Here is a 24,022-nt window from a genome sequence, read left to right on the forward strand (position 1 = left end):
TCTAGTATCAAGAGTGGGTGAAAAGGTCAATACTAAAACCTTTTTCAAAAAAGTGGACACTAACAGCTTCCTCCTATCTTCTAGCAATCATAAAAGATTTTGGATCAATAACATATCCCAGAGTCAGTTCATGCGCATTAAACGTAATTGTAGCCGTCAAGCTGACTTTGAAGTTCAATCAGCATCTCTCTTTGAGAGATTTGTAGAACGTGGGTATGACAAGGCCCTCTTGCTTAGTTCACTTGAAAAAGTAGAGAAAATGGAAAGAGACTCCCTGCTGATTCAGAAAAAAAGAATAGTGAATGAAGTGAAAGATGATAAAATAAAAATTCCCTTCATTACAGAGTTTAGTTCAGTCAGCACTAGTGTGCAAAAAATAGTCCAAAAGAATTGGAATATTCTCTGTAATGATCCGATTTTGGGCCCTTCCCTCCATCAAAATCCAAGTTTTATTTATCATCGGGCTAAAACCCTGAAACACTTCCTAGCACCGAGTGATATTGGCCCCTCAAAAAATACATCTCTGGAGCCATCATGGATGCCATGTAAACCAAACGGCAATTATTGCTGTGGGAAGTGCAAAGCCTGCAAAATGTTAAACACTAATCGCAAGACTTTTACATCTAATATAACAAAAGAACAGTTTATTGTGAAAGATTGCATATCCTGCAAATCCACTTATGTGGTGTATCTATTACAATGTCCCTGTGGGTACCAGTATGTTCTGAGAAAAAAAAGATTTTTAAGAGTCAGAATTTTAGAACATGCCAGAAACATCAGAATAGGATTAGAACAACATAGCGTGTCCAGACATTTTAAAATCAAACATAATTGTGACCCTTCTTTTCTGACATACATAGGGATCCAGACTGTACCCACAGGAAGACGGGGTGGAGACAGGGACAAAAAACTATCTAAACAAGAAAGTTTCTGGATTTATAAACTCCAGACCCTGTCTCCCCAAGGTCTTAATGAGGAGATCGATGTATGGTCTCTCTTTTAAAATTAAACATTTTACAGTACCAGTGATTTCATTTTTATTTTCTGTTTTTTAATCTCTTCTCTCTGGACTAATTTTATTGATGTCCACATATCAAGATCTGTTCCTCGACCATTATCCAATATGTATACTCGTTCAATACATTATTTACACTTAGGGCATTTTATTTATAAAATTGTGGGAATTAGTTAAAGCACTTTACATCTTTTAATATGTAATTTTATTATGATTAATTCTTGTCTCTTTGTTTTTTAGAGTCTCTTATATGCATTATGGTATGCCATTAAAATTGTATTTTTAAAAGTGTTTTTTAACCCATGTTGTACTTATGTTAGATTGTCAGTTCGTTTGTATTGTGCTGATTAGGTTTCTCCACGGGAGGAGTGTCACTCTCTCCAGGTGGGGGGAGTTGAGCTCATCCAGTTGGGGCCAATCAGAGCTCAGCCACGAGTATATGAACCGCCCTGGAACCTCCTCCTATAATCCCTGACGAAGTACGAAAGTACGAAACGCGTAGGAGAGGGCGCGTTCCTATTTGTTACAATTATTCCCATTGTGGCTACGAATTTGAACATTAGTTCTCTGCGGGACTTGTTTGGGACAATTTGCCACCACTCGAACGAATATCGCTAAAGGAGTAACACGCTTGAGACGCGACAGGCTGAGAGACGCCGCCGGATGACGTCACACGCCAGCGTGGAGTAACAAGGAAGCGAGTTGAGACCATCTCTCCCGATCCACACGTGTGAGACGCGACAGGCTGAGAGACGCCGCCGGATGACGTCACACGCCAGCGTGGAGTAACACGGAAGTGAGCTGAGATCATCTCTGCCGATCCACTGTCTGGAGCTCCTTCAACACGGCTCGCCAACACAGAGCAGCACAGAGTCTCCCTGGATGCCAGCAACAAAGAGGGTGACGTGTAAAGATTTCTGAATTGGTGTCTGGCTGTCCCTGCTGAGTGGTAACATGTCCCTAAACATGTCATGCTATTAACCCTTTTTTTTGATGTACGTGCAATACTCACCTTCACTTTATAAATATTAATTGAATTTACTACACTATGGTTTTTTTGCGCTGTCTTTTCTTTGTTTCCATATAGCCTCGTGTCTGTCATGGAAGAACTCCTTAAGACGCAGTCTTCTGATGAACTCTTCCAGGTCACTGCACAACTAAACCTTGTCCATAGGCTTGATAGGGCAGAATGTGAGACCCTTTGCTAAACAGAGGACTCTGCTTGATTTGGTGTAAAGTTTGAGATGTTAACAGTGCAGTCCTGCTGTTGGTGACTGTCAATGTTTGTATTATTAGTTGTGGTGCTGGCTGCTGCAGAGTATCTCATTCTTAGCCTCAGTCTGTGGAGTTTATTTTCCTTGTTGGTAATTAGGCCCTCTAAGAGTTTTTCATGGAATGTCTGGAGTTCTTTCCATTTGTCTGCATATACAGTATTTATTGTGTGTCAAGGATGCTGTCTATTGACGCCTTTGTCTTTCTCCGGCTGCTGTAACAGATGCTAATCAGATGGTTCCTTAATCTTTCTGAGTTCCGGGTGCACAGTTTTGGGAGAAATTTGTGTTTTATATGACCGCAAGTGGGTTTTTTGAGGACGAGTCCTTTTGGGATCAGATGCTCCTTTTTGCATTTGCTGAGGAAGATGAAAACCCTTTTTTGGCTTCATTCATTGTAACACCACCGGAAGAAGAGATCAGTGTAGCTCGAAAGCTCGCACAAATAAAAGCATTTCGTTAGCTACAGAACGGTATAGTTTATTCGTTTTTGATTATTTAGCTCGGCTAACATGGTACAGATACCTCTACATATATATATATATATATATATATATATATATATATATATATATATATATATATATATATATATATAGCAGAAAGTAGCCGTGTTAGTCCAGTTGCGATAGTGCAGAATAAATGAGTTCTTCAGTATTAGGTGATACCTTTTTTATTGGACTAACAATTTATGTCATAGGACAAGCTTTCGAGAGTTCTCCTCTCTTCTTCAGGTTAAAATACTGATTTACACAGGAATCAATGCTATAACAGTGTAGAGAGAAAAAAACAAAAACAAACAAACAGATATTTACTGTAGATAAGGTCGGGTGTTAAGTGTTTGAAGCCATATATATATATATATATATGCAAATATAACTGTATGCTCATCTGCATGTCTTAGGCAGGTCTGCAACCCCACCTTTCCCCATTATCACCCAGCATACAGCACTTCCACTGCAGCAAGGGATTCTGGGAAATGACATGCAAATGAGCACACAGTGTCACTTTTTGCCTCAATAACCATTTTAACATGGTTCCCTATAGGCTTAAGCTTGCTGCATGGTCACAGCTTTGAGCACAGCTGTTAAAATGGTTATAATGTTAAAATGGTTATTGAGGCAAAAAGTGACACTGTGTGCTCATTTGCATGTCATTTCCCAGAATCCCTTGCTGCAGTGGAAGTGCTGTATGCTGGGTGATAATGGGGAAAGGTGGGGTTGCAGACCTGCCTAAGACATGCAGATGAGCATACAGTTATATTTGCATATTTGCTTTCCTGTGGAGGGTTTTTGTCACTTTTTTTACTCACCATAACTTAACTCAGTATTATGTTTTATATATATATATATATATATATATATATATATATATATATATATATACACACACACAGAAACAATTAGTAGCGCTACTGAGTGAATGGTAGTGTTAAAATGTGCAATTGAATTCTATATATGTGTAGTGTGAAAAAAGGATTAAATAAGTGTAGCAAGTGAAAAATGTGAGCATCAATTGATTATAGCAAAGGGTCAGTCTGTACGGAATAGGCGAAGCTTCTGTGTGGTCAATCCTGACCAAATGTAAACAGAAAACAGGAGAAAAAGAAGCGCCAGTTCCGTATGGTTGAATAATAAATATGTGTAAATTTTATTAAATGACCAGAGTAGTCAAAAGGACTAGTAGTAAACTGGTGTGATTAAAAAGCAATAATATGTCTGGTACAAGCAGATAGCAGCAATTAGCAAGTAACATATGTAAGGAGACATGGAGCAAGGAAGTGTTACGCCGGTGCTGCCCGCAGACCAGGTCCGTGCCCTGAGCTGAAGGGGGAAGTGGTAATACAAGCACCCGCAGCAAAGGGAGCGTGTCCGGAGTGTGGTATAAGTGTTGCCAGGCCAGGTGTAGTAACGTAGACAATACTTGCCGGTACCGGTTGTAGAGATAGAGTGAAGAATGCCTTGCCGAGGTCAGGGAGTGGAGAGTGGAGGTAGGTTGTAGTCCAAGCCGTATTCAAGGGTTTACCAGAGTGAGTGTTGTCCAAGGAGTGCCGAGATCGAGAGCCAGAGGGGGTAGTCATACGAGCCGTGTCAGAACCTGAGAAAACACTAACAGAATCCAGAAGTACTTCCATACAGAGACTATGTCGAGCAAAGACTGAGAGCAGAGAGGAGCTAGATAAAGAAGGGAGATCCCATCAGGAACGGAGGCGGGACAGGAAGAGCTACAGGGAGACACTGCAGATTGGTGCAGGCATAACAGGCCAGGTGAGTCTTGTTGGTAACCTGAGTATGCCCGTGCGGCATGCGGGGGCAGAGCCTGAGGTCCGGGGGACAGGAAGAAGAGTGTGCAGAATGAGCGTGCTCCATAACACGTGTACGTACGTGGACCGCGCCAGAGGGTGGTGCAGGTATGCGCGTGGGAGGGAGTGATCCCGTGACGGCGGCAGGGGCGGGGAGCCGTGGAGACCGGTAAGGCAGGATTGTGTTGTGTGTCCAGGGGATCTCTAGGGGTAGAGAGTGCTCTGTGTGGGGAATGTGGAGAATGCTGATTCCTGACAGTACCCCCCTCTTTAGGAACGGCCTCAGGACGGTCCATGAAAGGTTTCTCTGGAAACTTTTTCCTGAAGGACTTAAGAAGGGCCGGGGCATGAATGTCCTTTGAAGGTACCCAGGATCTCTCTTCAGGGCCAAAGCCCTTCCACTGCACCAAGAACTGGAGTTGGCCCCTGGATAGGCGAGAATCCAAAAGAGAGTGAACTTCGTATTCCTCATTATTTTGGACAGTAATAGGGTCCGGTTTACGAGTCTGATATGGAAAGAAGTGACTGGGGATGAATGGTTTTAAGAGGGACACATGAAAGACATTGGGAATCTTTATACTGTGTGGTAGTTGGAGCCGGAATGCCACAGGATTGATTTGTTCACAAATAGGGAAGTGACCTAGGAACTTGGGTGCCAATTTTGGAGATGGTACCTTGAGGTGGATATTCTTAGAGGAGAGCCATACCACATCCCCTGGCTTGTAACTGGGTGCCGAACGACGATGACGGTTGGCCTGTAGTTTTGATCTGCGGGAGGAGTCGAGAAGGGTAGACTGAATACTGGACCATGCGGTTTGGAGGGAAGAAATGCGTTCATTTACGGCTGGTACTCCAGAAGGGATGTTGGAGATGGGTAGACAGGAAGGGTGGAACCTATAATTTATAAAGAAGGTCGACTCCCGGGTGGCTTCGTTTTTGGCAGAATTGACGGCGTACTCTGCCCAAGGAAGGAGTTGAGCCCAATCATCCTGGGAATTGGATATGAAACATCTCAGGTACTTCTCCAGGGATTGATTGATTCTCTCCGTTTGTCCATTGGACTGGGGATGATAGGCGGAAGAGATGGAAGAAGAGATGCCCAATCTCTTGGTGAAAGTACTCCAAAATTTGGATACAAATTGAGAACCTCTGTCAGAAACAATGGACGAAGGAATCCCATGAATCCGGAAAATCTGCTCCGGAAAGATATCAGCAAGGGCGGGGGAGGTGGGTAATCTCTTAAGTGGAATAAAATGGGACATCTTCGAGAACCTGTCCACGACAAGAGACGGGAAGAGACGTTACTTCAAGGTGGAGGTGGCAAAGCCACAGGTGTTATATTATTGTATTGCCATATCTGCTTGCATGGTGGTCATATATATATATAAATATATATATACATATACATATATACATATATATATATGTATGTGTATGTTCATGTTTTGCATTCACTTATAGTAAACCATTATACTATATGGGATATCATTGTTATTCTTGTCCAGGGAAATCTTACTAATTGGGGCTCCTGGGCAAGTGGAGGCGCTGCCAAGTACATATTGTTGCCCCAGGCTCCCAGCTAGCGGAGGCCCAGATCTCACTGAGATACCCAGCATTAGTAGTCTTTCTATGTCAGTAGGAAAGTGGGCTACACTACTTTAGTAATTCTGGTTAATGCCTCTTGTATTTGTTTTTGAGAAGTGAGTAAATCCTTTTGAATTAAAGTTGTTCGTTCATTAATAGCGTTAATTGTCAAATTCTATGTTGCCATTTCTTTAAACAAAGCTTCCATAGAAAACTGATCATGTGGTTTTGTTGAATGTATACGATGAGCCTTATTCTTTTTATTGCCTGTAGCTGCTATCTGAAAAATATTTTTTTGTCTTTTTTCTTTTCTTGCTAGTTGTAGATATAAAGAACCAAAATTATTTTGGATAGATAACTGAAATATATGACAACCTTGTGTAGAAAATTGATGTTAAAGAGCCTGAGTTCAGTTGGTATCTTTGTTTGGAGATGCTTTATGTTTTTGTCTTTTCCCTCAAAACTGTTATAGATTGTCACTTAGTCACTCTCTCAGCAACTGAGAAACTTGTATTCCTGTAACTGAAATTGTTGTCCATAAAAGCTATAATGCTTCACAGACCCTCCATTTACTTATACCCGATCTCAAACGAATTCTGCAAAGCCCTTAGCAGAATTATTAGGGACAATATATTGCTTTTGCTCTCTTTTTCCTCTGAAATTAGTTGACCTTGTTTGTTTTTCAGGTATAAAAGAAGTTGTGTATTAATGAGTGGTTTGGCAAATTTTAGACAATAAGATAAAAATTGTTGATGTCCGTTTGCCACTATCCAGAATACACTATTTTATTAACTGTTTATTTATTTGGAGAGTAAGTCCATATGAATGTAATTACTTGCTTCTGACACCTCTGCAACGGTCCCATTAATTTTACAATCTTTAAAGATGTTTCTTCATTTGTTGAAAATGGAAGTTGAATTTATTTCTGTGCTGTATAAAACCTCTGTGACTGTACCTTTATTCTGAGCATATGTGGAAGTATTCACTCACTTTTTTATGTTTTTTTTCTTTTGAGGGGTGTTTCAAGCTTGGTATCTGGCAGCCATCGGCCTTGAGTGTAAACAAAGCCCAGCTCCTACTTGTGGAGAATGCTGCCCTGTCACATTAATCCCTCTATCAGTAGTATGTAGTTATTTATATAACAATCATATATGGTTTTATTTATCTGATTCAGCATATCTTTAACTCTTTCACCATTTTTTAAACACTGCCACAACTCAGAAGGGCGTTTCCATGGATACCAGCATAGACGCTGCAGCAGTTAACACACAGTTTGGCAGAGACAGTTGGCCCTGATTTAAAATGGCTATGCGAGCTTCCAGTCCATCACATACAATGTGTATGTCATTTGTGAGCCTGTCACAACCGCAGGGATGTCGCTGTGTTCTTAGACAGGGTCCTCACAGAGCTCAATTAGAATTTAAGGTTGTCTTCACTTGTTACTGTCATTTTCTGTCCATTCTAACTGCCTACGTGTAGATCTAAGACTCCCCAATCAGATAATAAGATGTTAAAGTAATTTTTTCTTTATGCTGAAAGGATTTCCATCTCCAAATTCAACATCTTGCATGTTATTTTGTGAAAAAAAGTCACCTTAAACCGTTTCTAATGCCTTGTTAGAGGAAGTATCCATGGGTGCCTCAGCAGGCAGCAGCCTTCTCCCAAGCAGCCATCTTGGAACACCCCCTATGCTATTTCTATATTAAAAAATGATTTTAGGGGTGCTGACTTTGAGAGAATATTACTGCAGCACGAAAATAAATTAATCTCTATGCTACAGACTAACACCCATTGTACTTAATGAGGAGTTAATATATACCAGATTTATTTAATATAACGTGTATATAATGAATTTTTCTATGAAATGAATTGTGCGCTCTATACTATTTGAGAAGTATTTATATAGAAACAACTAATGTTGTAGTATTTTAGGGGAAAAGCCTTAAAGATATATGTGATAAACTAACTGGTCTTGGATGAGTTAATGAGGGAAACCCCTGAAACAAAATAATGAGTTGAAGCTAGTCAAATTGGATGGCTCAAACATCAAGAGATAGAAAAGGATAGACAAGACAAGCGCAAACATCTCATGTGAATAAACTTTTATAAATAAAAATATATATAGAAATAGTAATACAGCAATATAAATTAAACCAACTTCACCACTTCACCAACTCCACGCTGATTGCCCCTTTTTATACGAGTGGCAGTAAGTGTTTCATATTTATTTTCTATGTGTCAGACTGTAGCCCCTCTTATTCACATTGAGGGGCCTTCACTTGCCGTTCTGGCTTCACTTTTCCCCCACTTATTTATTTTTGGGTGTCCAGAGTCCTGGGTCAATATGCCTAGTGACCTCCTCACCAACCTGCTCCTTACATTGACCAAGCTGGCTATTTATAAGACCAGAGAGCAATGTTTGGAAGAGGAGGTCCCAATGATAATCGTGGGGATGTTACAGGCACTGGTGCTCTCCCATATCAAGGCAGAATACATCCATGATGATTTCACTGGGAAGATGTCAGAGTTTGACTCCCACTGGGCATCAGAGAGGTGCTCTGCTCGGAATCCCCCTTGGATTTAGTTATCATCACAATCCTGATTTAGTGCATGTCAATTTACTTTGCAGTGCATAAACTCCAGGTTTTCTGCATTATTTGTTTTTTTTCCCATTTATTTTCATTCCCATCACTAGGTTTTAAAAGGTGTGATTGGCCAGCTTAAAAATTGATTAAAATAGGCCTGAGGTATACACAAAACCGGGGTTCAGCAGTTACAGTACTATGGCTACTCCTACGACTGGTACCAGGAAAATCAACAGGTACATCACCTACTGCCTTTGTAGCTCTGCCTATGCTTCCAACAGAGCCTTAAAAATTGAATCCCCAGTCTCGCAGGAGGGGCACATGCAGAGACTCTCCTGCCCTGGCTGCCACTATTCATAATATACAATAATTTAAAAAAAACAACAAATAATCTCTAATTTTTCTTTATGTCTAATTTTTCTACCTCAAATTTCTCTCTTTCTTTATCACCCAACCCACACAGCCACCAGCAACCGTCCCGGTTCCACACACCCTTTCCCTCACCTCAAAGTGTGTGAAAAACACAGTCAGGAAGTCGAAATAGAAAAATAAATGCGCACGGTTTCATATTCCTCAGAATCTGGGAAAGGATTACGGGCAATTCTTTCCAAGCGGAATCCAAATGTGGATTTCTTTGTGTGGATTGGACTGCACCCAAAAAAATGGAAAACTTGTATCGTGCATCTCATTTACAAGGATATTTCAGTTCAAGTTGAGGATATTTCAGTCACGGTGAATTACACCCTTCTCACCCTTATCAAATGCAAAAAAATACTTTTGAAAAACTTAATGTAGTTCCCTGTGATAATTGACAAATTTCTTTGTGATATGTTTAGGCTTCTCTCAGTGCACTTGAAAGTCAAAATATACACTGCAAATATATATAGACTTACTAGGAAGGAGAAAAGTAAATGCATTTTTCACTTAAAAGTTGAGGCGGGTGATTGAATCAGCCAGATCGTTTTGTTCTTCAGTGAAAGCTGGTGTTTTAAAGAATATTGTTCATGAGTGTAAATCAATCTCTAAATCTTTGCTGTACTTTAATATCCTTAAGTTGTAAAAATAGACTGAATAAAGAGCAAATGGGATCCAGTGTATGTTTCCTGTACGGCTTTGATCATTTCTTTCACAAAAAACCTTAGCAACAGTATGTGAAACGTATTGCAAAAATATTACCTTCCAGCACGCATTTTATCATTTTTATCATTTCAGTCAAATCTGATATTAAAAAATTGACACTGATAATGTTTACAGATAATGGCATAAAGTAATTGCATGCGGTTAGAACAGACATAAAATCGTACATGGGACAAATAAATACTGGGTACTTTTCCAGCTATTTTATGACCCAAGCCATCAAGATTGTGGTCAAATGTTCCTGAGTGCGATATTGTTAGACATGTTGAGATGGGGTAATTACTGTAATTGAACCAATAATAAGAAGTTAATTACCGTGTATTGATCCAATGGGGGAGAGTATTAGTACAACTACACTCCCCCCTTCCCCTTAGCAAGCTAATTGGCTAGTAAAGCATTGCTTTACCAACTGCTAAAGCAAACAAGGGGTTAATCTTTACCACTCATCCAGGGGGGCCTAACCACCTTCTCTGGGGAAATTTATATTTATTTATTTACTTTCATATTTTCATTTTTTAATAGGCTATTGGCCATTAATCAAGCTTTTGTTTGTTGGGGGGTGGGGAGGAGGGTGTGCGCCCTGGGGAGGATGGTTAACCCCCCATGGGTGTGGTTGTAGGGTTAGCCACTTGTTTGACTTAGCAGTTAGTAATTTCTTACTAGCCACTTAGGTAATCAAGGGGTGTAGGTAGTGTAGTTTTATTTATATATTATTTATGTATTAACCCCATTATAACCACTTGGGATACTAAGGGGTTAAATGTAGTTAAATATGTTATAAGTAATGTTTTACCACCTATTCCATACAGGCATACCCTGTATTAACATACGCAATGGGACCGGAGCATGTATGTAAAGCGAAAATGTACTTAAAGTGAAGCACTACCTTTTCCCTACTTATCGATGCATGTACCGTACTGCAATCGTCATATACGTGCATAACTGGTGTAAATAACACATGTGTAACAGGCTCTATAGTCTCCCCGCTTGTGCACAGCTTCGGTACAGGTAGGGAGCTGGTATTGCTGTTCAGGACGTACTGACAGGTGCATGTGCGAGCTGCTGTTTGCCTATTGGGCGATATGTCCTTATTCGCGAGTGTACTTAAAATGAGTGTCCTTAAACCGGGGTATGCCTGTATTTGTTTAGCTTATCTTACTTATGTATATAATGGTCATTATACATAGGCAAGATAGGGCTATCGCCAGCCTGGAGTACTGCAGGTGTTACAAAATGTGGTTAGTCAGACGTTAGTTACTGTAGGTGCCAATAAATATCGGTACTTGATGAAAGGCATCAAAATTACAACATTTGCAGTATAAAGTCATTTTGGGGACGGGTCCTTATATTTTTATCGGACACGGTAAATAATGTGTTATTTTTAGCATTAAAACATGGATGACTTGCACCATAAAAATAACATTAAATGTTTTGCCTGGAATTCTGCATTTTTTCCTTTTTAGAGTTTGAAGATTCTAGGCCAATGCTACTTAAATGCAAATTACTGCATTTAATGTGACTTCTTCTGATCTCAGTGTTATCATATAAATATTACAGTGGTCACAGATTTGTGCTGGATATTTTATGCCCATTTTATTTCTATTGATTATACCGCACTGGCCACCACAGGAGGTTCTGAGTGTAGGCAATTCATATTGGTGATACTCAAAGCATATATGCATATATTAGGCATTATTTTTGTGTTAAATTGCTAGAGACATCAAAAGGCACAATTGGGCAACGTGCTTAGAAATCAAGCCAAAAAAAAAAAAAAAAAAGCTGCCTGCTTGAAATTCAGTCAAAATATTTTTTTTTGAGAAAAAAACAAATATTGTAGAGAACACTAAAGCATACTGTTTGCCTGTTGGCATTTTTACTTGCTTGAAAGGTACAAGCCTTTGGGAAACTGCATGCTGGGACCAGCTATATCAGGTGTGTCATCACTCTCTGGCTGAATCCTGGTCTTTGCATAGTACCAGTGGCTGCCAGTGTTTGTTGGCACTCGGGGAAACGATAAAGCAGAAAGCTATCATGGTACTACGCTGAAACAGAAACCTAAAGGACTATATGATCAGATCTGACCCTATGGATAAGTATAAAATATAGATGCAGCTGCCGGTTTTAGACCTCTTACCTTGAAAAATAAGTGGCTATCTCACAGTAACTCGAGAGATGGTCCAGAGTAGGCTAAAATGGCCCATCGAATTAACACAGCGGGGGTCCCTGCGTTTTAATGGGACACTCAGCTCAGAAGGATTCACACAGCGTGAGTCCCATTCAAATGCAGGGACCCCCACTGTGTTAATCCGATGGGCCATTAGTCTGCCTGCAGAAATCTCTCAGCGTGCTGCAGAAATCTCGCAGCTTTACTGCTGGATAGCCACAGATTTTCCATGGCAAATGGTCCAAAACCGGCAGCTGCAGCTGTTTACCTTCCTCTGGGTCTTCCTGTCCCCTCTAAGAAAAGATGCTTTGGTTTGTGCACCACATGTTGTTTTGGACTAATGAAAGACACAAGCTTCACACATCCCCACTCAGGCAGAAGATACTCCATTAAACAATATCTGACACGTACTTCCACTTCCATCATTTACATGATAAACGGTCCCTGCAGTTAGTTCTATATACTGTAGGAATAACTGAACTGAGTCTCCATGAAAGAATCATGAAACATAAATATACAATAACGAAAGTCTTTAAGGGTAAAGAAAGTCATGTCCCTGTGGCTAATCACTTTCTACAACAATTATCCACACTACAGTGTATGGCTATAGATCAAGTACAATGTACAAACAGGTGGGGACACCACACGACGTCTTCTCCAATGGGAATCTAAATGTTTTTTTAACTGAACATCCTGTCCCCAAGGGGTCTAAATGAGGTTTTTTATTTCTTATGTAACCGGTGAATTTAACTGTTTTACCCTGCACCACTCAGGTGCACATACTTGCGGCATGGTAACTATTATTGGGGGACATTAATTACTATTGCCTTTGGTATATAGTATGGATTCACATTAGAGCAGTGCCTCACTTGCTGGGATGTATAACAAGTAATATCCTGAGAATGCTGGAGATGAGAGAGGCTTAGGAAGGAAAACTGTGGTTAGGTGGGTAAAGACAGAGGAGAGTCCAAAAACAATCTGAGGTCATGCACAGATAAGCAGGTAGTATAACTTGAGGTGTATAGGCAAGGCATTTGTGAACTTCAGCAAAATATGAGTAGATCTGTACTATTATTTTATAAGATTTTAGGTCATTATGTAAAATAATAATTCTTTGCAGGGCATTCCATACTACCATGATTACTGTGTGGTGGGACACGTAGTGGTAGACCCTAAGAAGTCCATTAAATCTGTGCTACTAATGTGACATTACCTAAATAGCTAAGGTCCAATAGCTGTCCTGGATTTAATGGTATTAACAAAGCTAAATAAGTATATGCGAAAACAATGGGCGTTATTGATCTCATTAGCCTAGGCTTAACACCATGTGAGTTAGCACTGCCTTTCGTTATCTTCAAATAAAATGGCGTTAAACCTTTTTTACCCAAATGTGGCATTACTTCCATGCAGACCCTGAATAGGTGTTTAATTAAAGTTAAAAAAAAAGAAAAGAAAACATGAGAGGAAAAAATGCTGTAAATAACAATATGATAGTTAAATCAAACTGTACCTAACTGTGGTCTTACACTTATCTAGACCCGGTAAAAAAACTACTGTATTTCAAGGTCTGGATGTGAGTAAAGCAACCTTTAGCTATGACCTTACTAACATAATGTTAAATGATTGCGTTTACTATAACAGAGGTCTGTGGATAAGCATTGTTAGAGGGAATACCTCCTTTGCATATCATTAGGGACAAGAAACAGATAATGAACTAAACAGAATAGACAGGGATGGGGAAATAGAAAGGGGTCATGTTTTACAAGCAGGATGACACCAATGTAAATACAGTAATACAAGAAACGTATAAAGACTAAATCCAATTGGAGTAGAAAGGCAGGAGCAGATAAGATAATAGTACAGACTGGAAAAAAACTTAAATGCATGCTTGCTAATGCAAGAAGCCTGACAGATAAAATGGGGGAGCTTGAATTAATAGCTACAGGGGAGCAGTATAATTTCAAAGGCATTCTAAAACATGGTGGAATTAAATTCATTACTGAGCAGTTAATTAAGACAGTTATTTATTTTTTCGGAAGGATCGAGCAAATAGAAGAAGTGAAATATGATTATATGTTAAAGTCGAAATGGTAGATGGTCACTGCTCCCTTGAACTGCGCCAAGCTTTAGAGTATACAATCAGCTTTATTGAAACAAAATGCTGAACATCACAGACAGGAACACTCTGACGCGTTTCATCCCGACATGGGACTTTATCAAAGAGTAAAAACCCCTGACCCACAAGCAGACCTAAATAGAGCAAGCTTCAATCTGATTGGACTGAGTGAAATAAGACCCAGCAGATTTAAATGAATAAATCAGAAGAACCAAAGAGGCTGGGTCAAAATGTTCTGAATAGAATAGCTTGTGTGTAAAAAAAAAATAGTAAAAGAAGTAACAAAAAATGACATATATGTACAACAATTAATTAAAACCAAAGACACGTGATTTCAAGCATTAATATAAACTAAAGTAATGAAACAATTCTTATGTATACATGCATAATCATAAAAATGGAGAAGCACAAGAAGGAAAAAAACAAAATAACTAAATAAATTAACAAAAATATATATAAAAAATAAAACAATAATCATAATTATAATTAATGATTAGTATATGGTAATACAGTCTCTGTACTCTCGAACTATCCCTCTCAGCCCTGAAGGAAGTGTTTTAAATCCCAATCAGAATTCATGCCAAGTGGGTAGAGAGTCCCGAGAGTGTATATCCAATACATCTCTTTCTTATTAAGAGTATTTTCTCTATTGCCACCTCTAGGATGACAAGGTATATGCTCTATGGCAGAAAAAGAAAAATTGCCAATACCCCCCCAGAACATCGAGAAAAGTGTCTAGCCACTGGGTGGACCAAATCCTTCTTTCTGATTAAACGAGCATGTTCAGCTATTCTGATCTTAAGTGGTCTAATAGTGGCCATTAGACCACTTAAGATCAGAATAGCTGAACATGCTCATTTAATCAACCTACCGTTAAGGGCCCTTTAAGGTCCAGAGGCACCAAGCTTTGTTAGCCTATTAAACATAACGTTAACCAATATTAACATTACGTTAATCCTAACACCTGTGCACTAAAGAGAGTAATGTAACGATAATCTTGAGTTAACCACTGAACTAACGTATTGATACATTTCTACGGATGTTTGGTTAACACATATGGAAAGAAGCAAGGTAAAGAACATAGTTCAGTGATAGTGCTCTAATGACCTTAGATGTTCAACATATAATCATTCAGTGATTTCTTGATCGAAGAAGGGTAATAGGCTGGGTTAATGGTATATAGGTGAGTGAGTGAGGTATATAGGTGGGCGTATAACTAAGACCTATGTATAATGTCCTGGTGAGTGTTGGTGAATGGAGATATATGAGCCCCACCCCTTCACTCCCAATGAGAACTAGGTCTGAAAAAACGCGTATGAACACCAATGATAAACCTAAAAGTACAGTGGTAAAATACAGTGACTCACGTGAACCATGCCCGTAATGCCTTCCGAAATGCGTGCTTCTGCGGAGTTGAGTAGAAGATCAGGTAGCCACGGATCTTCGTGGCTACCTGATCTTCTACATATGGAAAGAAGATGCTGATGACCCGTTAGCTTAAAATTGCCAATCCACTAAACTCTGTTAAGGTTAGCACAAGGAAAAAATGTTTTGATAGGTCACACCTATTGCCGTTAATCACAACCGGACTATGATTATTCTAATGTTTTTTCAGTCAATATGCTATATTATAGGCTAAAGCAGTAAAATTCAGGACATTATTGAAAATCCTGCTCTCTGATTGGTTAAAATTCCGGGCATTATCCAATCAGTAAAGCCCGGAATTTTAGCAGATTGCAAAGTGTAATTTTCAATCTGTTTATTTCCAGCCAATCAGCTTTTACAACAGCTGAGACAGGGCAGGGGATTGGTCAGAATGAAGTAACAGCTCTGAGACAGGGCAGGGGATTGGTCAGGAAGTATCAGCCACGGGTTGACTGAGATTTTCTGAGCAGATTCAGTTGAATTGGGGGGAGAGAATCTGCAAAGAAGTAAGTGGCTGCATTTTTTGATTGTGGCTGGTGTGTGTGTGTGTCAGTAGCAGTGTTTATGGGTATAGCAGCAGAACTGTGTGTGTGTTGTATTGTGCAGTTGTATGCGTGTGTAGCAGCAGTTTGTGTGTGTGTTGTGTGTGTAGAGTGGCTGTGTTGTGTGTGTAGAGCTGATATGTATGTGTATAGAGCTCCAGGGTATGTGTGTGTGTGTGTGTGTCAGTGTCATCAGCAGTGTTTATGGTTGTAGCATGTGTGTGTAGAGCTGCTGTGTTGTGTGTATAGAGCTGCTATGGTGTGTGTGTGTGTGTGTGTGTAGAACTACTATGTTGTGTGTGTATGTGTAGAGCTGCTGTGTTGTGTGTGTGTGTGTGTGTGTGTGTGTGTGTGTGTGTGTGTAGAGCTTCTGTGGTGTGTGTGTGTGTGTGTGTGTGTGTGTGTGTGTGTGTGTGTGTGTGTGTGTGTGTGTGTGTGTGTGTGTGTGTGTGTGTGTGTGTGTGTGTGTGTGTGTGTGTGTGTGTAGAGCTGGTGTGGTGTGTGTGTGTGTGTGTGTGTGTGTGTGTGTGTGTAGAGCTGCTGTGGTGTGTGTGTGTGTGTGTGTGTGTGTGTGTGTGTGTGTCAGTAGCAGTGTTTATGGGTATAGCAGCAGCAGTGTGTGTGTGTTGTGTTGTGTTTTTGTATGTATGTATAGCAGCAGAGTTTGTGTGTGTAGAGCTGCTGTGTTGTGTGTGTAGAGGCGCTGTGTGTATAGAGGTGCTGTGTTGTGAGTGTAGAGGTGCTGTGTTGTGTGTAGAGCTCCAGTGTGTGTATGTGTGTGTGGTGTGCTTGTGTGTGTAGAGCTACTGTGTGTGTAGATCTGCTGTTTTGTGTGTTGAGCTGCTGTGTGTGTGTGTAGAGGTGCTGTGTTGTGTGTGTGTGTGTGTGTGTGTACACAGAGGGGGCGGCAGTGTGTGGATATAGATATCTGCAGTGTAAGCCTCTGGCCTTCAACTCTTCCAGCCAGGGCATTATTGGCCAGTAATGCCCTGTTCTTCGGGGATTATTACTTAAATAACAAAGCGATGTAAGCCACATTCATGGTGTGCTATGCATCTGTTGGGTCATGGTGCGGAAATGCCTGTCACAATTCTACAAAAGCTTTGTCAGATTATTAGGAATCTGGCACTGCAGTATGGCCTGGTCATAGTGCGCACGAGATGCATCTAAAGGAGATGATTGAGCTCTTGAAGGAGCAGGATATGTGGTGCTGCAGGTGGCAGAGCTGGTGGTGCACCAGCTTAGGTAGCTGGTGGTGCAGCAGGTGAAGAAACTGGAACTATATACTCCTCTTTTGGAACCTCCATGAATGTTAGGATCACTGTTTCCTCCTCTTAAACAGGAGCTTCCTTTAAGGACGTTACCAGCTCCAGAGATGGCTGTCTGCGTGATGGTTTATAAAAGGTAAAACATATACAGGATATACAGAATTTAAATACTATAGTGTTTAGGTACATATAACACAATGGCTATAGATTTGATGAAAGTTTGAAAATGTAATAATATGATTACATAATTATTAGGTACCATACCATAAGTATAGTTATGAGTGTATTAATGGGATCTAATAGGGAAAAGTTAACATTCCTATTAAAATTAAATATACAACTAATTACTTTATACAGTACATGAAAAACAAGCAAGGCCTTAGAAAAATGCAAAAATATATTGTTACCCATATTAGCCCCAATTTTCACTTATATCATAGGTAATTTTAGTGTAGCATCAGAGAAGGACAGATAGGGGAAATGTCTTTATAGTCACCACCATTGTGCCAGTGAGTTGAACGTTGTATGGAGTGTATCGCCTATGGGGTGCTGCAGTTGCCGACATACAGCAGGGCTCCTGGTGTTTTGTTACTCCATTCTCTTCCGGACCGCTCAAGTTGGCATCTGACATCACAAATGGCAGCTTTACAAAGACTCATGTCTCCTTGTACCTCCTCTTAGTTAAACATAGCGCCACCTAGCAAACCATACACGTTTGCTTGTCCAACAAGATTTGTCAGGGGTTGGTGGCATGGTGTTAGCTCTTTATGGGATATCCAGTCCTACATGCCAGGAGCAGCTGCCTTATCCAATGTGCAAAGTTACCAGAAGCTCCTGTATATCTCAGTCCAAGACCCTGAGACTTTTTGGGGTATCCTTGCCAGAGAGAGACTCACCTGGGTGAAATAATTTCAGATGGTCAAGGACTGTCACTTCACTCAAGGACGAGTAAGGTGGTTTCATGGTGGCCAATTGAATGTGTCCGGTAAGTGCTCAGAGCTCAAACTGCTGCACAATGTAGTTTGAGCACTGAGCACTTACCGGACACGTTCAACACCTAGTGGACATGCAAAGGAACTATGGACAGAACATGTAAGGATGGACCTGACAACTCCCCTTGTTCTAGATTGTAAATTTCCTAGAGGAGTGACCTCCATCCTATTGTCTAAGTTTGTCGTAATATGTATGTACTCTTTTGTCATACATATTATTGTCCTCCCTCCCACATTACACTGTGCTGTGGAATATATTGGTGACATGCAAACAAAATATAATATTAATAGTATTCTTGTCCCATTTTTGAACTATTTGTCCTCTTTCACATTAATACATTATTGTATTTTTAAATGACCCTTTTACCCTCGATTATAGCACATTCTGTACCTATTTGACTCCTGTATGTTTTTTCCTTGAAAAACGCCCTGTGCATGAAACATGTCAGAGGACTCCCTTTATGCAACTCAATGTTGCTAGTGGTTCTGGTTTGTGAATAAATTGCCTGTCATCAACTTTTCCTGTCGGGATCCCCATTTTTTGCTATTGGAGCAGTGCTTTCCATGTTCCTGTTCTCCAGGTCTTCTATCTTCTACTGCGTGGAGATTGCACGCTCACAGAGGTTGGAATACATGCTCCCAGGTCGGGTGAAGTGAGTAGCTTATGGACATTGTGGCAATTATTTATTCATTCATTCATTGACTTTGTTCTATCTGGTTGGGGTTATCACTGGCTGTGATTATTGAGGGAGTGGTTGCTCGGGCCACCCTGAGTCTTCACTGGACTGCAACCCAATTTGCTTACATGCCCCCTCCGCCCCTCTCAGTGTTTGCTGTATACCCTCGTTTTTTTTTTGATAATTGCTTCACTGAATATATAGTACATCAGAGGGAACACTGTCCCCAGATTTACATATATAAAATTGACTCACCTCTCACCCGTACATATCCTTCATTAGTTCCAAATCATTGAATATATGGACATTACATTGTGATCAGTGATTCTGGGATTCTGCAGCACTAGCTTGGGATTTTTCAATGTGACATTAACGGCACCTAACCCGGGGTGGGTGGGAACCTTTTGGGAAGGTAATATGATGAAGACAGAAGTCAGTCAAGAGGTCACAGCCCCTTAAGTAATCTCTCCCTCCCATATGCTCTTCCGCCGCCAGCATATAACTCCTCCATGGCCCCTCGGGCCATGGGTCATGCTCCCTTCTCCTAATAGATCAGGGATTTCTATATTGCAGCATTTTATTAATGATTTTTTACCTTTATAACTAGAGGTATACATAAAGTACAAGAAGATCTCAAAATATATGTGTCATTTGAACATATCCTTGATGAGTCATTTGTAGGGGATTTTTGGGAAACATACATTATGATGGATAGTCCAAAAATTGGTGTCGTTCAGAGACCTAATGCTAAATTATATATATATATACAGTGTTCGACAAACCTATACATTTGCTCGCCCCGGGCGAGTGGATTTAACCCCCGGGCGAGAAAATATTGGCCCAAGCAGCACACGTTTGGTACTGGGTGGCGAGTAGATTTTTTTGTGTGGCGAGTAGATTTTTTGATGATTTGTCAACCACTGTATATATATATATAAATATATATAATATATATATATATATAAAAATAAATAGATGATACCGTTCTGTGGCTAACGAAATGCTTTTATTTGTGCGAGCTTTCGAGATACACTGATAAAAAATCACTGGCACTCCAATAATAATTCAATAATGAATAGGTGCATGTCCCATATAAATAATAAAAGTATACATTACCGCATAGCAACAAAAAGGAGACAGCACTCAGGTGAATGAAAATTAATGTATTAAATACAGCATATAACTCCAACGTTTCGATCCCACAGGGGGATCTTCCTCAGCACCCACCTATACATATATATATATATATATACTGGGTGGCGAGTAGATTTTTTTGTGTGGCGAGTAGATTTTTTGATGATTTGTCAACCACTGTATATATATATATAAATATATATAATATATATATATATATAAAAATAAATAGATGATACCGTTCTGTGGCTAACGAAATGCTTTTATTTGTGCGAGCTTTCGAGATACACTGATAAAAAATCACTGGCACTCCAATAATAATTCAATAATGAATAGGTGCATGTCCCATATAAATAATAAAAGTAAACATTACCGCATAGCAACAAAAAGGAGACAGCACTCAGGTGAATGAAAATTAATGTATTAAATACAGCATATAACTCCAACGTTTCGATCCCACAGGGGGATCTTCCTCAGCACCCACCTATACATATATATATATATATATACTGGGTGGCGAGTAGATTTTTTTGTGTGGCGAGTAGATTTTTTGATGATTTGTCAACCACTGTATATATATATATAAATATATATAATATATATATATATATAAAAATAAATAGATGATACCGTTCTGTGGCTAACGAAATGCTTTTATTTGTGCGAGCTTTCAAGATACACTGATAAAAAATCACTGGCACTCCAATAATAATTCAATAATGAATAGGTGCATGTCCCATATAAATAATAAAAGTAAACATTACCGCATAGCAACAAAAAGGAGACAGCACTCAGGTGAATGAAAATTAATGTATTAAATACAGCATATAACTCCAACGTTTCGATCCCACAGGGGGATCTTCCTCAGCACCCACCTATACATATATATATATATATATATATATATATATATATATATATATACAGTGCTTGACAAATCACCCAAAAATCTACTCGCCGAACCAAAAAATCTACTCGCCACCTAGTTTAATAAATTCCTAGTAAGAACAACATTCGTTTTTGACATAAATGTATTTATTGTATTACATGTGCAAGGAAAAATCAAGCGCAAATAATATCACAACAAATCAAAGGTAACATAGATGATATACTATCCTTAATGAGTGCAGCTCCTGACGTAGAATTCAAACAAAATTCAATCAGCAAACGAAGGAGAAACAGGTGCGCAAATCACATCAGGACATGTAAGAGAGAGTAAAAACACCAAATAGTGCAATATTGTCTACTTCAGCAAATTAGCTTCAATGCTGGAAGTTCTATAAAATTTGCACTCACGTGTTTAACGTGAAATCAGAGCGTTGTGGTTATTCAAAGTTACCAACTTATGTCTCCAGACAGGTGCTCCAGATCCACATAGAGAGGGGGAAATGTTATATACAAAAAGAGGGGAAAAGCAAAATAGTATACTACTGTTTTTAATGTTAAAAACACAAAGTATTCCACTTACATAAGTGCCTTTATTTGAGAGCATTCAGACCACACTGGGTCACAGGGTCAGACAAAATATTCACAGCAAGCAGCATCCACTGCACGGCCATCACAGCAGGTACTGGGCTGGTTAAAGTTGTCCTCCACTCCAGATGTCATCAACAAGGGCTCCTTTAGTGGTAACTGATATCACCCAACACGTGTTTCCACTGTAAAGTCTTCCTCAGGGGATAATCCTAATTTTGTTTTCAGAGCAGGGGAAAAGTTACTGGCCCCCGACCAATTTCCGTTCGCACTGTGTGTATATATATATATAAAATACTGTCTTAACAATTATATTTGTACAACCTGTAACTTGACACAAACACCATTTTCTATTTGACAGCATGGTGGAGATTCACTAACTTCTTATATGGGAATATGGCATGGTGATCCCTTGTTAACCACTATACTACTGCACCGACACACTTTATTCGAGCAAATACCCAGTATGTACCTGGCAGATACCTGGAATGCGCCGCTCCTCACCTCTGACAAGCCCCGTTGTGTTTGCCTTCCCAGCCTGGGTTCATGCCAGATGCCAGGCTGACGGGCGGCTGATCTGTTAAATGATAATGATTAGGATTTAATAGGCTGCAATGCTTCTCGTGTCTACCAGATGGCATAAATTCATGAATTGTAATGCAGTATATATATATATACTGTGCAGTATTGCAGCCAGCGGGAATAAAATGCTTCAATCCCTGCCTGGAAAATACCTCAATGCACTCGGGCAGAAAACAGTCACAAACCTCAATACACCCGGGTATACCCGAATTCGTGGGACTAGCCGAGCTCAAATAAAGTGTGTCGCCAGTGTAGTCAAAGTGCAGTATCAGAGGTTACAGAATTCCAGTTACCAAAAACTAGCTTTCATTTGTATTTCACATCATTTGTCAATTTCATTTCTCTATTTGTTTTTTCAATGGTTGTTTTTGTATAACAACAGTTGAAAATGTTGCCTTTTTAACCTCAAATAGTATATGTTTTGGCAATGACCATAAAAAACAGAGAAGTGCTTTGTGATGATTATTTTGTTCAATTACATTTCCTTTGCATTTCCCTTTTCATTTATAAAACCTATGACTTGCAAAGTAAAGTGTTGTGAATTCCATGTTGTTTTGCCATTATGGTACTAATTAACAATTATTAACTCTCAAATTAGGTATGTGATCCCACTGCTTCTCAGCCCCATTACAATAAAGACTTTATTCCTTTTATTTAAAGTCTCAAAATGCAGCTACTATTTGGGACATTGAGATGTGCGCAGAGGGTAAAACAACGGAGATGTTTTTAGGAGAGATAAACATAGACTTTATAAACCAGCAGCTAATAGGTGCTAGGGGAATGATTAATCCATGACGCTTTCCTCATTTTGTAGTGGAGGTGATTAGTAGTAATTCTTTATGGCCACTGCCTTAATTGGTTAATTGCATACAAAGTGCATCTATTGGCTCAAATTGTTTCAACCCAAACGTAATTCCAAAGAGTCCATAAAAAAATACATAAACAGCTTAAAAGGCTTTAAAATGTACTCCATAATGGTGGGAAATAGGAAAAAACTACAAACAGTCTTATTGCTATAGACAAAGTTGTGTGAGGAAACCTTTTACAATGTATTGAGACTAGTTTCAGTTTTTTATGTTTGCAATTTGCAAGTGTCTATATTTGCTTTATTATTATCTGCTTCTCCACACAAGAGTGTCAATGCAAAGAACAATACATATACAGTACATGCAAATGTTTACAGAATGATGTTCTACATGGGAATAATCCCCTAGCAAGATATTACAATTTACTTATATACAAGGCAGCTTTAAAGAAGAGATTTCCGTGACAGAAAGCATCATTCTTAAACAGGAAAAAGGGTATGCCCCCCAGCATTTATTTTACATGATTTCACCCAGAGGATACATAATTTCACCCAAGAAGCCATGTTACAAGAGTATCACATTTCTACATGGATTACATCATGAGTCTCTCCCACAAAGAGGAGAGAATAGCTACTTTTAGATACATTGCTACATACAGTAGCCATCAATATCGAGTGATTCATGCACAGGAGAATGAATGGGCAAATCGCATATATTAAGTCCCTATCTTTCACCTAGGAGGATAGAGACATAACTAATACAGTATATGAAACACCAATATCTATATTTTGCTAACTGCCAAGAGGCAGAAAAGAATAGAGAGGATAATGTTTTAAGACTGAATTATACTCTCAAATGAGGTGTCATGCCATCATACGGTACTGTATATTGCATCTTTTATCTCTCTCTCAGACTGGAAAGAATACTACTTTTAGGTGCAGAAAAGAAT

The sequence above is a fragment of the Ascaphus truei genome, chromosome 2, assembly GCF_040206685.1.
Source record: "Ascaphus truei isolate aAscTru1 chromosome 2, aAscTru1.hap1, whole genome shotgun sequence".
Taxonomy (NCBI): domain Eukaryota; kingdom Metazoa; phylum Chordata; class Amphibia; order Anura; family Ascaphidae; genus Ascaphus; species Ascaphus truei.